Below are 12,045 nucleotides of genomic sequence, written 5' to 3' on the forward strand. Positions count from 1 at the left end.
CCCAGTAAGCCATTCGTATTTACTGAGCCATCCCTACCTTAAGAGTACAATAGGGTCCCAATGATAGAACAACAAGAACGGGAGAAAGTTGTGATTCCTCACAATATGGCCTCCTCCTAGCTCTTTCCTCATTCCTCCCTAGGAAATGATCACATGTTGGGAGCGTTATCATTTGGGCTGTTACATGGATTCTGTCTCCTGCTGCAGGTGATGACACCAGGATTCCAGCCACTTCCAGAAACAAACTGGTCTGGCTCTGCGCTCAGGCCACAGTGTCCCTGGGCAGTTTCATCTTAGGTGCGTGATGCTGAATCCTCAGTGCAAGCTCCAGAGTACCACGGCCAGACACAGAGTCATCTTCTATCCTCAAAGTGGAGCCAAAAGCTACTTATAAAATGGGTCACTGTCTAACCCAAACAGCATGACTTAGAGCAGGGCACAGCCTGATCTCAGCAACCTCCATTTTCAGCCTTCTAGAAGGCTGGTGTTACTAGCCTCTAGGCAAGCCCACACCACTACAACTAAGATGAAATAAAGGGGTTAGGCCTCTAAACCTGGACCATCCACCACCCATAGTTCTCTGAAGCATACCAGAGCTCCAGCTCCAGGGTTTTTCCATTTTTGAGATCCAACCACTTCCCCCAGGTTAAAAAAACAAAAACAAAAACATAAGCCATGGTAAAGAGGCAAAACAGGATTTAAATCAATACAGCTAAGCTACACCATGAAGACAGTAAGTGTGCATTTCAACCCATGTCTGCAGTACTGACAAGGCTCTAGATTTAAACCAAGGGATATTGGTGTGAGAGGTGTGAATCACTAAGCAGTATTGGGCAGAACTCAGTCTAGTTCGTCCTCATCTTAGCTCTGGTTCTACAACGCTCTCCGAAGTTCTGCTGTTTAAGGGGGCAAGCAAGTTCCCGCGAGATGACGGCTCTGCTTGTGGGCGCGATCTGAGCATAGGTAGACATGTCCGCAAAAGGTCGGCTTTTCCTGCAGACCTCCCTGAAGGTTTAGGACAATGACTGCAGACGCTAATGCCTGTTGGGGATCAGGAACAGGACGTTGTAAGAGCTGACAGGAAGATGCCTGTTGCTTTTATCTTTAAGCTATCACCATGAGAAAGGGGATGAGATAGGGTAGACAGAACCAGTTCTTAGACACTTCTAGAGTGATTAGCATGCTGGCAGGAAGAGCTAAACAGGAGTCTGTCCTGATATGCCAGATTCAGAATGTCGGGAATTAAGGTGTCATTGTAGCCTCCAGCGAGGAAGTCAGTGTTTCGCAGCAAAAGCCGTTTTTTAGTACCTGTTCAAGAGGTACTGGGTCAAAAGACTGTAGTACTGGGTAAGAGTCCCGATTCCTCAAGCCTAAAATAGAACTAAGACAATGGAAGATCTAACCCTAGAGAAAACCAACGGGATAAGGAAGTGTCCCCAGTGCTCCACGCCAGAAACAGAAGAACACACATTTCTTTCCTCAAGGTCAAAATGTCCTGAATAACAAGAAATTCACAAGGTCCAGCCGTTTCGATGATAGAGATTTGATAGATAATCTTGCTGAGGCAAATGCAAGTTCTTTAATGTAGTCGTAGTTACTAATATTAGCTCTCACAGTACACAGTAAGTAGTAAATCTCTCTCTCCCCCTTGTGTGTGTGTGTGTGTGTGTGTGTGTGCGTGTGTGCGTGTGTGTGTGTGTGTTTATGGGCTATAGAATAAATACAAGTGAAACAGGTTGCAGCAGAGTTCGAAGGGTCTCAGAAGGGGGCTGGTGTATTGAGAAGGAGGCCGAATAGACAACAATATAAACTAAACCAGCGCAGGGTGGGAGCAGTTGCTAGGACTGCAGGGGTCAGGTTTGGAAGTGCAGTCACAGAGTTCTGTGCAGTGAAAATCCAAACAGGGTTTGGAGTGTGGAGCAGGTCTGGAATAGGAAACGGCAGGTCAGGTCCAGTCTAGAGAGACAGATAGGAGGATAGGCAGGCAGGCAGTCAAGCGGCCGCATCTCACCGCAGCGGACCAAGCTTGAAGCAAAGCTCTAGAAATAGGCAGAGCCTACATCAGCCTTAGCAATAACTATGTGGTCCCGACCACGCTGGAGGGGCTGGGAATGCCAGGAGGAATAAGGCAGACACACAGACCAGGACACACAGCTAAGGATGCTCAGCAAGGACCAAGCAGGACGCAAGAAGCGCAGAAAGGAAGGCTACCTCTGTCCGGAGAGGGCAGGGTTCAGGAAGTTCCAGTGAGGTAAAGAAAGAAGGACGTGGATCTACAGTTCCTCCGTTAGGCTACAGGTCTCCTCTATGGGGGAAAATGGAAAAGATTCCTACTTTAGGGACCACACACTAGAAAACGTTCCCTGTAGCCAAGCCTATAATAATAGCAACTATGGGGGCTAAGGCAGAAGGATCACAAATCCGGGGCCTCCCTGGATTAGGGACTAAGTTCAAGGACCACTTGGGTGGCTTAGTGAAACTCTATCTACCTAAAACAAACAAACAAATAAAACAAAACACAAGTTTTGAAGGTAAAAACTGGCTTGGGGTTATAGCTCAGTGGTACAGTGCTCGCTTAGCATGTTCAAAACTCTTAAGTTAGAAGGAAAGAATAAAGGGAGGGGGAAGGAGAGAGAGGAAGGGAGGGAGGAAGGAAGAGAAGAAGGGACGGAGGGAGGGAAGGATTAAAAAAAAGAGAGAGAGAGAGAGAGGATTCCACCTGGCCTCAGCAAACAGTCAAGGCTTAGTGAAGTGCACACAGGTTGAGGTCAGGCCTCATTGGCCCTTCATGGCAGATATCGTAAGAGTGTGCAAAAACATTTAAGGTGACCTTTGCCACGACGGATGAGGGTCACATATATAATTGTAAAATAATCTGTATCAGTTAAGAATAAAAGGAAAAAGAAACTCCACTACCAGAGACAGCAGTTCTAACAGGGGCGCCGCGATAGAGATCAAAAAGCAGCGAGCTCCGCTAGTGACAGAGTCTTCGTGGAACTTCAAAATGTGGAAAGCACCCGGGGCCCACCCACCCTTTACAAAAGCAGAATCTTCCTCCTCTGAAGCAGGATGCAGAGACCGCCTCTCCTAAAATAATTGCTCTTAGCTCTTCATGCCCCCTTGTGAGTTTGGAATGGAACAAACACATCTTCCTTGGTTGGACCTGACTTTGTCTGTGGTAGACAGACCCTGCCCCCGCCCAGGATGGGTCACCGGGAAGAACACTTTAATCAGCCCGCCACCATCCCAACAATCTGAGGAAATAAAACACATGTGAGCGTGTACTTTTAAAACCAGTTCTTCTCAAGGCAGGATAGTCACATAGCTTCCTCTCAGTCTCCCAGAATTTGCCAAAAGAAAGGATAAAACAGGCCCTACCAAACCACAACAGGAGCAGGATGACTGAGGGAGGTAAAGGGGGTTCAGACGATTTCTGCCCACCGTGGAAGGGAAGGGAGAGTGGGCTGGCTTAATTAAAAAGCTGTACCAGTATGTGGCAGAGGCTCTTCCCATTATTATTACAAATCATAAAGCAAAGAGTGAGGCAGAAAGAAAGTGAGGTTGGGGCCTCAAAGCCTAGTCCCTAGGGACCGACTTCCCTTAGCTAGGCCCACCCTTAAAGCTTCCACAACCCCCCCCCAAAAAAAACACCACCACCACCTGGAGAACAAGCATTAAAATCAAGAGCTTGTGGGAGGCATTTTACATTCAAACCATAAAATAATTATTACTTTTAAGTGTATTTTGTGTGGCTTAAAAGTATATTCATTCATTCAATCAACCAATATTGATTAAAAGTCTATTACATGTTAGATGTGCTGGGCCTTAGGGATATAATACTAAACAAATCAAAGATCCCCAACTGCATACATAAGAGACAAACAATAAACAAATATATAAACCCGTAACTATAATCTTTCTTTTCATTTCAGGTTAGGCTACGACACAAGAGAAAAGAAAGACAATTGAGAAGGGAGCCAGGAGGGGAGGAAAGACTCAGTTAGAAGGTAATGCTTAATCAGACAGAGGAGAATGGACACAGAAAATGATCCATACAAATGATCCAAGCAACGCTGCAAGCAAGGAAAGAGCCAGGGAAAATGCCCAGGGGTCAAAGTGCACATGACAAGTCCAGAGCAGCAAGGAGGTCAGATGTTCAAGGGGATTAGCAGATAGACCCATTACATAGGGAGACAGGTTCAGGAGATAAATCCAAGAGAAGAATGAGATTAGATAAGACCAGGAGGACACAGGAAGATTCCGGGTTTTAGTGAGCAAGGTGTGGAGCCGAGGAGATTGAGTGGTGGAGTTGCATAAGTAGACTAATTTTGGGGGAGGGGTGCTTTTTAATTCATCGAGTGGCTGTGAGGGAAGAGCAAGAGAGGAAGCCAGGAAAACGGATAGGACCCACGACAGTGCAGATGAGAGGTGGTGCTGGTTTTTGCTGAGTAGTAAACATGGCTGGATTCTGAGCATGCTTCAAATATAAATCCAACAAGACTGACTCATGGGCTCAGTGTCACATACAAGAGGAAGGACAAAATGAATCTGTTGTATACTGTAGGCAGTCCACCTTGGCCACTTCAAAAGGTATCTATACATCACCTAGGAAATAGGACATTGTCTCAAGTAAAGCAAAGTAAATGCATAGGACCAAGAGGTAAAACAGAAAATTTAAGACCTGAATATAAACAGTCATAAAATGTGTGTGTGTGTGTGTGTGTGTGTGTGCATGTGTGTAGTTTAAAAAGGACAGGTAACATAATTTTCTGATCCCTCCACTTAGGAACAGCTCTAAGACTGACCGAGACGTGAAAATGTCTCTAGCCAGGACTATAGCTATGCACAGCCAATAAATTTTTGGCTGCAAAATCCTGAGGACTTATCATGGCATAGATTAAAATGTACTTTACAGTTTAATTATACAGGCCAAACTAACTTGTATAGAAAAACAAATGCCATACCTGCTTGAACAGAGAGCAGAGAATCATCTTTAACTGAACTGGGCTCAGTGCACAGTCCATAATACATTAATACAAAAATGTATAATACCTTTGAAGTTTATATATTTTGCAGAGCAAGAGGACCAGACACCAAAAAACAAAAACAAGACAATGATCCTACCTCACAAGTGGCCTCAAAAATCAAAAACCTGCATCCAGGACAGCTTCAGATCGGCTAGCTACATCATCCAGCATCACACCCTGCTCTAGTCAGGACTAAAGGTAATCTCTGAACTTTCTCAGCAGGCAAAGACTGGACAGCAAAAGTTACATCTAACTTTCTCGAGACTGGACAATATCCCAATTTTCTTACCCCTTCCCCAACAAAGAAAAACTATGTCCCAAATCAGCAGAAAGCAATTTAGTAAAATTATTCCCCATTCCCAAGAGGGGGTGAATGGGTTTTGGTCACTCTGTGGATGATAGATGTCCATTATTATTTTAAAGGAATTGGTTATAGGAATGATAAGTAAAAGGGTAGATTGATGAATCTACTTTGAGACCAAAGAGCATTAATAAGCAAAAAAAAAAATCTTACATTGGTATAAATCTTTGTATATTAATACAAATTTAAGATTATATTTGGTTATGGCATGCTAAGGTATTATATCTATGTAATTCTTAAAACTGCAATGTTGAATTCTAGTCCTTTAAAGTCCGCTATTATCAACTGTTTGGATAATTAAGAAATGCATATTAGCAGTCAGACAATCAAATTCATGGTCATGTTAGATACTAGTTTAGTTAATTACAAAGTATGGTTCCTAGATTGACAGATAAAAAAATAGCTAGAAACAATTCAGATAAGACAGACTGACTGACAGACAGACAGATAGTAGATAGATAGTAGGTAGATAAGTATAGATAGATGGTCTTCAAAACCCTCGGAGATCTACAGAATATGGCATTTAAAGATATTAGATATTTAATATAGGATAATCATACTAAAATCTGTATACCTAAAGAAGCTAAGCAAGAAGGAAGGAAGACCCTGGGTAAGATTATCAATCCTCATTCAGAAAAGCAAACACCATGGACATCAGAAGAAGGAGAAAACAGGAAACAGGACAGGAGCCTACCACAAAGGAACTCTGAAAGACTCTTCCCTGCAAGGTATCAAAGCAGAGGCTGAGACTTATAGCCAAACTTTTGGCAGAGTGCAGGGAATCTTATGAAAGAAGGAGAGATAGAAAATGGAGGGGACAGGAACTCCACAAGGAGAGAAAAAAAAAATCTGGGTCCAGGGTTATTTTCTGAGGCTGATACTGGAACCAAGGACCATTCATGGAGATAACCTAGAACCCCTGCACAGATGTAGCCCATGACAGCTCTCATGACATGGGTTCCCTAGTAATGGGAACAGGGACTGTCTCTGACATGAACTCAGTGGCTGGCTCTTTGATCACCTCTCCCTGATGAGACCTGATAGACTAGGATCAGATGGAAGGGGAGGAAGACCACCACTATCAGTGGACTGGGGGAGGGGCATGAAAAGAGATGAGGGAGGGAAGGTAGGATTGGGAGGGGATAAATGAAAGGGCTCCAGCTGGGCTATGAAGTGAATAAACTGTAATTAATAAAATAAATAAGTAACATTTTAAAAAGATTTTATTAACTTAAGTCTTTTTGAAAATGAGAAGGTCTGCTCCTGGCAGCACCCCTATTCATATTCAAAGGGCATCAAAGGCTTCATATATGGCAAGCTAGCTACTGGGCAAGAAAATGCTCTTGTGTCGATTATAAAAAGAATATTGTCCAAACTTGACAAACTGGGTGCAGGAGAGTTGACTGCCACAATTTGCAAGGACAAGGTAAGCAAGTTCTTTGTAATTCCTCCTTCACAGAGAAGTCTGCCAAATATTCTGAGCCAGGGGCTGAAGATGATGCTCCAACGTTATAGAAGAATTTGGGGGACTGTCCAGGAAGCCAAACATCTCTGTCATTTCTGTACTTTTGGAAGCTGCTTAGCTTCAGGTTAATATTTATTTCTTAAGTTTCTGATGGGGTTGGAGGCTAGATAGTTATGGTCTCATAATTAGAAATTGATAGGTAGTAGAATACTGTATCTAAGGGTGCCAAATATACAAATGTAAATCTGACCTAATAATTTTCATAATTGTTATTATTAGATATAGTTTGTATTATAAGAGAAATATCCCTTTATTATACTGAAAGGAGGAGATGAAAGGATAAGGTTTTTATATAATTCAAACACTGATCTCTGTACCCCCCCACACACAGCTGGTTGCAATCCTTGTTCTGAGAATCTCCTGTCTCAATGTTGTGTAAATGCTCCTCCCCAATTGTCCCCTGATTTGCCAATAAAAGCAGATTTATTTTTATATAAATATGTATATTTATATTTAGCCTGAGTGGTGCTACCATTACCAAGAAAGGGGACACAGAAGTATTACAGCTTTGGGAAATGAGGCAGAATCTGGAGCATTCCAACTGAGATGCTGGCAGTGATTTTAGACTTATGAGAGGGCATGTTGAACAAACAGCTGAATCTAGATTTTTGGCACGAATTAGACAGGGTTCTGTAGAGTAACATGACTTATGAATCTTTCTACATATATAGAAAGGGGATTTATTAGAATGACTTACAGTCTGTGATCCAGCTAATCCAACAGTGGCTACCTATGAATGGAAGGTCTAAAAATCCAATTGGATTCAGTAAACAAGGCTAGATGTCTCAGCTAGTCTTTAGCATATACCAGAATCCTGAAGAAGTAGGCTCTAATGCCAGTGAAGGAATGGACTTGTTAGAAAGGGGAAAAGAAAGCAGGTAAAGAAAGGGCCTTTCTTCTTCTATATTTATGCTTCCAGCAGAAGGTGTGGTCCAGATTAGAGGTGTGTCTTCCCACCTTAAAGATCCAGATTGGAAGTGGATCTTCCCGCTTCAAATGATTTAACCAAGCAAAGATCCCTCACTGGTGTTCCCAGCCATTTGGGGGTTTTAGTTAATTACAGATATAGTCAAGGTGACAACCAAAATAGCCATCACAGGGTATGAAGACACAAACTTGAGAGTCATCAGCACTTAGGTGGTGTCCGAAGTCAGGAGACAGAGACCTAGAGATGCACCTAAATAGGAAAGAAACCTTAGGGCTGAGCCTGGGCCACTCCACTATACACGGGCTGAGAAAAGAAGTCCTATCTAGAAAACGGGCCAAAGAAGCCACCAGGATCCATGTGGGGAGTGTGCATTTAAAATGGCCAATGACCTCAAAAGTTACTAATCAGTCAGGATGGAGAGCAGAAGGGACCCCAGTCTTGGCACTGTGGAGGCAGCTGGTGACCTTGAAGAGAGACCATAAAAGTGTTAAACTATTAGAGCTGTGCCAAAACATGAAAAAGTGGGAAACAATTTACATTACAAGTAAAGTTGTGGATTTATAGTCACAACCTAGCAATTCTTTATGTAAGATCTATCACAGAGGGATTATAGCACACATGCACCATAAGACATACGAAAATGTTCGCAGCAGCATTGTTCATAATAGACCCAAGCTAATGAGGACATAGTACATCACTGGCCTGCCTCTTCAAGACACTGGTCACTTTATATGGCCAGATCCCGCACACAGAGCTGCCTCCACCCTCAGACAGAAGGGTAAGAAACCATGCTGGACTATGTATTCACAGACCCTATACCTGGCTCTTCCATGCCTCTTGTCACATAGAACCAATGGGAGATCGACAGATTATATACAGAAGATAAGCAATAAACGGATAGATGAAAGAATGAGTAGACAGTCTTTTAGAAACAAGGTCACAGACACGCTCAGAAATCATGTCTTACCAGCTCTCTGGAATCCTTTACCTCAGTCAAGTTGACACTTAAATTTACCCATCACTGTCTTCTTAAAAGCTGTGATCCTCAAGTTTAAATGGGTAAGATGAGGCTCTGCTTGGCTATCCAGCACCCACATAAAAGCCAGGTATAACAGCATGTGTCTATAGCCCCAGCCCTGGGTCGGGGAAGGTGGACCTAGGAAGATAACTGGGCCTAGTCAAAATGGTGAGCCCAAGGTTCAGTGTCTCACAAAGGTGAAGCGGGCAAGGCACTCATTATCGACCTCTGGCCTGCACACACACACACCCGTACAACACACAAACCATACATACATACACACACATTCACATGGATATACGTATACTACTAAAAATGAGTAAAATGAGTAGAAAAGTTGGAATTTTATCCATTGAATATGGGTGGAGTGATGCCAAGTAGGTGACATAGCAGACCTTGGGTCCCAGGCTGGTCAAGAAGGGAAGTGTAGACAGTAGCAAATGTCATATTCAATAATGTAAACATCGCCTTCAACTCAAATGTAATTATTTATCTAGCTTGAGCTTTAAAATTATACTGTTAGACTTTATCCCAAGACTTAGTATTTTTTGTACTTTTAAAATTCATGTTTTAATGTCCATAAAGATATGAAAGCCCTTGGGGAAACTGGGATGTTTGAGTATGTTCTAAGGACCCTGTTTTATGACAAGACCACTGATAAGATGCAAAAATTCCTGGGAACCACATTCTTCACCAAAGAAGGGGACATTGCCGAGAAGTCATAGGCTCTGCCACTTTGCAATGCAAGCTGACACCAGACAGCTCTAGCTAGCAACCCCATTCCATCACTGACGGACTTCGGCCAGTTTTCTCACTTCCGTTAGCCTCTATCTTTTTACACATACGACGGGAATAAAAGTAGTGTCTACCTCCTCAATGCTGTAAGAATAAAATGAGAAAGTTAACACAAAGTAATTAACAAGGTTCAAGGCACATAACAGTCCATTAGAACAAAATTATGTCTCTGTCCCATAACCAACAGCTTGACTTGAAGGAAAGCATCTCATTCCTCCCAGGAGGAGCACTTCCCACCAGGCCTTGATGATATTATCCTATGGCTGACACCACATAATTTCATCAGGACTTGGAGAAATCTAGGTAGTTATGAACTGGAAGCCTCCTTCTTAAATGGACAAATCTCATAAAAGTTCCAAAAAGTGCTAGGCGGGCTGCAAGGAAAGAAAAAGTATCAGCTGTATTATCCAGATACGAACCCAGTAAACTCTACAGCGGCATCTCCTGTAGTCCCCTGGTGCAAGAGTGGCCCCAATGTCTGAGTGAGTAACCAAGAGCCGTCTCACTGGACTTAAGGCTCATCAGACAGGGGGAACTCGTGCATGGTACTGGAAATCTGGCAAATAAGCTGTGATCACAGAACTCAGAGAAAAACCTACTACCATGACTTTATTAAACCGACATAGAACCCAACTTCCTTCTAGATACTTATCCTTATACACATATGAGTCCAGATCTCATTCCCCCACCCCCGCCACCCGTCAAAGAAGCTTCTTTTTGTAGTGGGTGGGGGTTAACACAGAGAACCGCAAGTGAGTGCAGAGAACAAGTCACTGTGGGCAAGTCCTAAAATGGGGCATCTATATCCCCCCAAATTCAGGGAACATCTCAGAAAACGAGATAGAAAGATTTTAAGGACCAGAGGTTAGGGGGCTGGAGAGATGACTCAGTGGTTAAGAGTACTGTCTGCTCTTCCAAAGGTCATGAGTTCAATTCCTGGCAACCACATGGTGGCTTACAACCATCTATAATGTGAACTGGTTCCCTCTTCTGGCAGGTGTAAATGCAGAGAGAACATTCATATACATAAAATAAAGAAATTTAATAAAAAAAAAAAAGGAACCAGAGGTTAGAGAGAACTGCTGCAAAACTTCTGGACATGCCACGTGAACTCAAAGCAGCTATGGTCACCTCCACAAGACCTAGGCAAGACCATGGTAGTCAATGGTCCCAGCATGAATGTGGAGGACTCATGGGGCCCCGCCCTAGTTGCTAAGTTATAAGTAGTTGATGGCTACTAAGGGAGTGAAAGTTTTCTTCAGGGGTGGGGTCCTTCATGGGTTGCCCATCTAATATAGTAGCTGGCCCTACATCACATGCATGTAAACAACAGTAACTTGACTCCGATAGATAGATGACAAACACACACACACACACACACACACACACGGAGAAAGAGATGACTGTGTGAAGGGAGGGAAAAGACTTAGAGCAGGGAAGTAAAGGAATGGATCTTACTGAAATAAACACATTCATGCGTTAAGTGAAAACAAAGTTTTCTTTTAAAACCAGAGAAGTTCACAAGTGTTTTAAGCATTCGATCTGCTTTAAAGAAAAACGAAAAAAAAAAAAAAAACAACTTTGATTAAGCTTATAATGTTGGCTGGCTCTGGTTGGTGGTAGTTACGGTGTTGCTCTGATGATAGTGAACTCTTAATAAGGTGACAGATGCTTGATTTTCCTAGTGATGATGGAGTTCAAGCTTGTTGGCATTCTTTTCTGTAGCTGGACAGTATTCACTTGACTCAAGACAGGAAGTATCTTGTTCTTAGTATCTTACATACGTCGTTTCACTTAATCTTCACAAGAGAATTCAAAGCTATGTCTTTGCTGTGAAACCTTTATTTATTCTTTAAAGTTTTATAAACATATAGAATAGATCATTATCTTATTCACCCTTCACTCCCTCTTCATCTCCATGACACCCCATTATTTCTCCCTCCCAACTTCATGTCTTTTTATAATTTTTTAAAAACTATTGATTCCAGCTGGTGCTATCCATATGCTCCTAAGCGTGGGATTTTCCACTGGGGTATGGGGAACCTACCAGTGGACACGCTTCTAAAGAAAAGTTACTCTCTCCTCCAGCCTCAATCAACTGGCAGTAGCCTCTCAGCTGGTGGGTATGATCCCAGAGCCCCACCCAAACCCATGCAGGAATCTTACTGGCTTCCTCCTGTGACGATCTTGCGTGGATTCACGTATCCAACGGCCATATCATATACAGAGACCAGCACGTGACAGTACACTTCCTGTCCTTAGCTCTTAAGACTCCTCCCACCCCTCATGTTCCATGAGCCTGAGTGGTGCCCGCTGTGCAATAGTGGCAAAACTGTTTATGAAGATAACTGGTCTGACTCGGTCTGAGCCCTGCTCCACAGGAGGAAATTC

Source organism: Psammomys obesus, unplaced genomic scaffold (genome assembly GCF_907164565.1).
Source record: "Psammomys obesus unplaced genomic scaffold, mPsaObe1.curated_primary_1811, whole genome shotgun sequence".
Taxonomy (NCBI): Eukaryota; Metazoa; Chordata; class Mammalia; order Rodentia; family Muridae; genus Psammomys; species Psammomys obesus.